Below are 5,548 nucleotides of genomic sequence, written 5' to 3'. Positions count from 1 at the left end.
AGAGTCTGGAACTCTCGACCTTAGGATTTCTCGAAGCTATGAGACCAATGCGCTAGCCAACTGCGCCACCACCCCAATGATGAGTGCACTTTTATATAATGTAAATGTGTTGATTTATTAGTCACACAAATTCGGACAAACCAATCCCAAAGAGAGGACATAATTTAATGGGTTTTCACACAACTTCTACTACCATGAGAATGTTTTGATTTGTATATCACAAATATACTAATTGAGTCATATTTATATATAGTAGTTTAATAATGGGTTTGTTAAGAATTGGGTGAGAGAATGTTGAACTCCTGATCGAAGGATTTCTCGAAGCTATGAAACCTACGCGCTCGCCAACTGCGCCACCATTATAGCTAGTAGAAACTAAATGTCTGATATAAGTGTTTCAACATAAACAAGAGGAGTGTATCAAACTATTTTTGAGATTCAGAGTTTCTACTATCCTATAAATGTTTTAATTTCTTCATCGCGCAAATTCGAAATGATGAATTTAAAAAAGAAGTCGTAGTTTAATGGGTTTGTTAAGAGGTATAGAAGTGTATAATACTATTTTTCAAAAGAATTTCTACTATCATGTGAATGTTTTACATTGTTCTTCACACAAATTCTAAATGAGCCATCTAACACAGAAGATGTAGTTTACTGGGTTTGTTATGAATGGAGTGGGACGGGCTCAAAATCTCAACCTCAGGATCTGTCGAAGCTAGGAGACCTACGCGCTAGCCAAAACTACCACCACTCACCCAATTCATGAGTGTCATTTGTACTATTATGTAAATGTTACGAATAGGGTTGGTCGATCCGGCCGACAAACTTTATCTAATAGGAAGGAAGAAACACCTAACATTCTTGAGAATGGGGTGAGAGAGGCTCGAACTCTCGACCTCAAGATATCTCAAAGCTATGAGACCTACGCACTCGCCAAATGCGCCACCACCCCATTGATGAGTGTGATTTCATTCTAATTAACAGAAACTAAATGTGTGATATAAGTGTTTCAACATAAACTAGAGAAGTGTATGCAACTTGTTTTGAGATTCAGAGTTTCTACTATCCTATAAATGTTTTAATTTCTTCATCACGCAAATTCGAAATGAGGAATTTACAAAAGAAGACGTAGTTTAATGGGTTTGTTAAGTGGTATAGAAGTGTATAATACTATTTTTCAAAAGAATTTCTACTATGATGTGAATGTTTTCCATTGTTCATCGCACAAATTCTAAATGAGCCATCTAACACAGAAGATGTAGTTTACTGGGTTTGGTATGAATGGATTGAGATGGGCTCAAAATCTCAACCTCATGATTGTCGAAGCTATGAGACCTATGCGCTAGCCAAAAGTACCACCACCCACCCAATTCCTGAGTGTCATTTGTCCTATCACGTAAATATTGAGAATAGGGCTGGTGAATCCGGTCGACAAACGTTTCCTAATAGGAAAGAAAAAACACCTAGCATTCTTGAGACTGGGTGAGAGAGGCTCAAACTCAGGATATCTCGAAGCTAGGAGACGTACAAGCTAGCCAAGTACGCCACCACCCCATTGGTAATGTTTTGATTTATTCATCACACAAATTCGAAATGAGTAATCTAAAAAAGAAAACACAATTTATTGGGTTTGTTATGGTGGGTACAGAAAGCGGCTCTTATCGGAGCCAGAGCCAAAGAAGCCGGTGGAGGTAAAGTCTGCCCACATCGAAGAGGGGGTGATGGAGGAAGAAGTCCCGGATAGTTATTTCTTGAAGCCACACTGTGCGAGGGAACGACGGAGACCCTAGTCCAGATTGGGGACGTGAAGGAGCAAGTCACAATGCATATCGACCACGGATCGGAGATCTACTTAATGTCGATGAACTTTATAAGAAGGTAAGTGGCCGATCAACACCAAGCATGGGTGGAAGATACACACGGCGACTCACGCCACGGAAGAGCTTCACGGGGTGTGCCCGAATGTCTGACTGAAGGTCGGCGATGTCGAGATTGACCAACACTTCTTCGTGTAGGAGACATCCTCCCATCTGGTCATCCTCGGCGAACCATACATCATGGCGGATTGGATGGAGACAAAGGTTCTATACAACGGTTAGGCATACGCACGGGTCAAGAGCCAGGATGAACGACACTCCGTCCAATTCTTAAGAGTCCGGCCAAACCACAAGCAGAATCGAGATTCTCTCAACGGCGAACGTTGGGAGGATTTTTAGAAAGGACTACCTGTCATGAATACATAAACATCATTCTCATTCTATCTTAATACATTCATTCTTCTCTTATCACTTCATTCCTCTCTTTTCCGCCACTCTATCTGTTCTGTTGGTTCTGACAATTTGATTTGAACTCTCTCTCTCTCTCTCTCTCTCTCTCTCTCTCTCTCTCTCTCTCTCTCTCTCTCTCTCCTTTATCCTCCTTTATAAACATCACGAAACCATGGCTACCATCAACTCAGAAGAATATCTCACCCTTGTTGCAGAAATGGAGAATCTTAAATCCAAGTTTGCATCTCTCAAATTAGAGAATCAACGTCTTCTTGGATGTCTACAAAAGGTTATTGTGGAGGAGCAACAACAACAAGAGGAGTTTACGCGACAGATGCAACAATTAGAATCGGCAATCGTAGTTTTACAACAACAAAGTGTCGAAGGTCAAGGATTTAACAAGGAGCTCAAAATTAGCCTCCCAGCTAAATTTGATGGTTCGAGGTGCATTTTAGAGGTTTCTTGAATGAAGTGCGGTTGGTAATTCAAATGCATCCCACGCTTTATCCGACAGATGCGTCACTAGTCGGGTTAGTGGGCACCTTATTGACTGCATAACGTTGTCATGGTTTGCTCCATTACTAGAGACAAATTCTTCTCTACTACATAATTTCGAGAAGTACAGATGGGGCAATAACAACAATCAATCAAATTCATACACTACGTCAAGGTGATTAGCCAACATCGACATATGCAACCAATTTCCGTCTCATCGCAAGCCATATTCCTTGGGATGCACAAGTCCTAATGGAGCAATTTTGTTCCGGTCTTCATAGTGATGTGAAGGACTTACTTCTTAGCTTCCCCAAGGATCCAAAATCACTTACAGAAGCTATTAGTCGAGCAATATGATGTGATAATCATCTTTTGGAGCGTCTATGTGAGCGACAACAACAAATAACAAGATCAAGATTCACACCAACTTATGCATAAGCAACGGCACAATCATCTCCAAGGCAAACATATAGCCCTGCTCCAACTCCAAGGCAAAAACATAGTCCAACCCCAATGGATAGGCCTACACCCATGGAGATCGATATAACCCAACGATGAGGACCATTGTAAGACGAAGAGAAGCAACGACGCCGAGCAAACTATTTGTGCTTATATTGCGGAGGTCTAGGACATATAGCCCTTCATTGTTACCATAGGCCGAGATGTCAGGTAAATCAAATTCACTATGACAATAAAAATGAGTCTAACATTTTAGAAGCACTTGGTGGTTCTAATATCATGAATAATCCACCCTTCTCCAATAAGTTTGAAGTCCTAAGACAACTAGAAGAGGAGCCAAACGAATAAGTTCGGCCAAAATAGTAGTCATTTGGTTGGACAACCCTAGATCTGTACAACCTAGTGTAGGTCTCATTTCATCCAAGAATGTTAGTAGAGTCTTCTCAGCCCAAGTACAAGTTAGGACACCAAGTTGTCAACTTCAAGTCCAAGCCCTCTTAGATACTGGAGCCAATTCTTGTTTCATGGATAGAGATTTTGCCCAAAAACATCAAATATCATTGCATGCCCTGAATCCTTGCCCAATTTCCGTAGTAGTGATCGATGGACGTCCCATAGCTTCCAAGAAGATATTCAAAGAGTTTGAGCCAATAAAAATACTCTTAGGTGATTTAGGATGTGTAGTTTCCTTTAACATAATCCATAGACCCGAGCATCCAATTGTACTTGGTTTGCCATGGTTCGAGCTACATAACTGAAGAATCTATTGGAGGAGGCGAGAAATTTGGTGCCCTTCAGCAGAAAACATCATTGCTAAGGATCGAACCCAAGACTATTCCCTTAAAGAATATAGTTCTACCAATGCACCATCTCCTTTTCATCAAACCTTAACCATCACATTGCAACAATTCTTCCAAATGGGAGGAAACAAGGAACTTTTCTTATTTGCAGTATCAGTGACACCTTCTAGTGCCATTCAAGGGAATTCAAACATCCAAATTCCCGAAAAATATCAAGAATATGTTGATGTTTTCGACAAAGTCAAAGCTAGTGTACTTCCAAAGCATTGGTCGTACGATAGTCCCATTGACCTCCAACAAGGAATAGAGCCACCATGGGGTCCGATCTACAATCTATCACCAATTGAGCTGAGGTTCTTCGAGAATACATCAAGGAGAATCTTGCACATTGGTTTATTCGACATTCAAAGTCTCCCGCTGGTGCTCCTATATTTTCTGTGAAGAAAAAGGACGGTTTGCTTCATTTCGTCATGGACTATCGGGGATTAAATAAAGTCACCATAAGAAATACGTATGCTCTACCTTTAATCTCCAGTGTTTTAGAGGGCATTAGTGGGGCAAAGCATTTTACAAAGATTGATTTAAGGGGTGCATATAATCTTGTTTGCATCGACCTGGAGATGAGTGGAAAACTGCATTTCGCACTTGGTATGGTCATTTCGAGTATACAGTCATGCCATTCAGGTTCACAAATGTACCCGCAATTTTCCAACATATGGAAAATGACATTTTCCGGGATTTTCTAGATCTCTTTCTCATCATCTACTTAGATGATCTGTTGATTTACTCTAAAACACAGGAGGAGCCTGATATACATGTCCGGAAAGTACTTGAACGCTTACGAAAGTATGGTCTGTATACCAAACTTGAGAAGTGCAGTTTTGATAGTGAACAAGTCGAATTCTTGGGTTATACTATTTCATCCAAGGGTATCTTCATGAATCTAGCAAAAGTCATAACAATATTGGAACATGGCAACCCCCACGTTCTATTCGAGACGTCCAATGTTTCGTCGGATTTGCTAACTTCTATCGCAAATTCATATGGAATTATTCAAAGATCATATTGTGTCTCACTCAACTCACCAAGAAAAATCAAGCGTTTGTTTGGACTATTGAAGCGGACACAACCTTTACTCAACTCAAAGAGGCATTCACATCAAACCCTATCTTAGCGCATATTGATCCCGAAAAGCTATTTACCATTGAGGCAGATGCGTCAGACTTTGCATTGGGGAGTATACTTTCACAACCAGGCAAGGATGGGCAGTCCCATCCAGTCGCGTTTCCCTCGAGAAAATTTGTTGTTGCGGAGATAAACTGCGAGGTGCATGACAAGGAGTTACTAGTTGTGATCAATTCTTTCAAGCAATGGCGACATTTCTTGGAAGGATCGCCTCATCGAATCATCATTTATAGTGATCACAAAAATCTTACGTATTTTCAAATGACTCGAGTGTTAAATAAGAGACAAGCTCGGTGGGCACAATTTCTAACTCGTTTTGATTTCAAGATCATTTTCTGCTTG

This window comes from Azolla caroliniana, unplaced genomic scaffold, assembly GCF_043228905.1.
Source record: "Azolla caroliniana isolate FFs.n. ecotype wild unplaced genomic scaffold, voAzoCaro1.0.p SCAF_4, whole genome shotgun sequence".
Lineage (NCBI taxonomy): Eukaryota > Viridiplantae > Streptophyta > Polypodiopsida > Salviniales > Salviniaceae > Azolla > Azolla caroliniana.
This window is presented reverse-complemented; position numbering follows the sequence as displayed.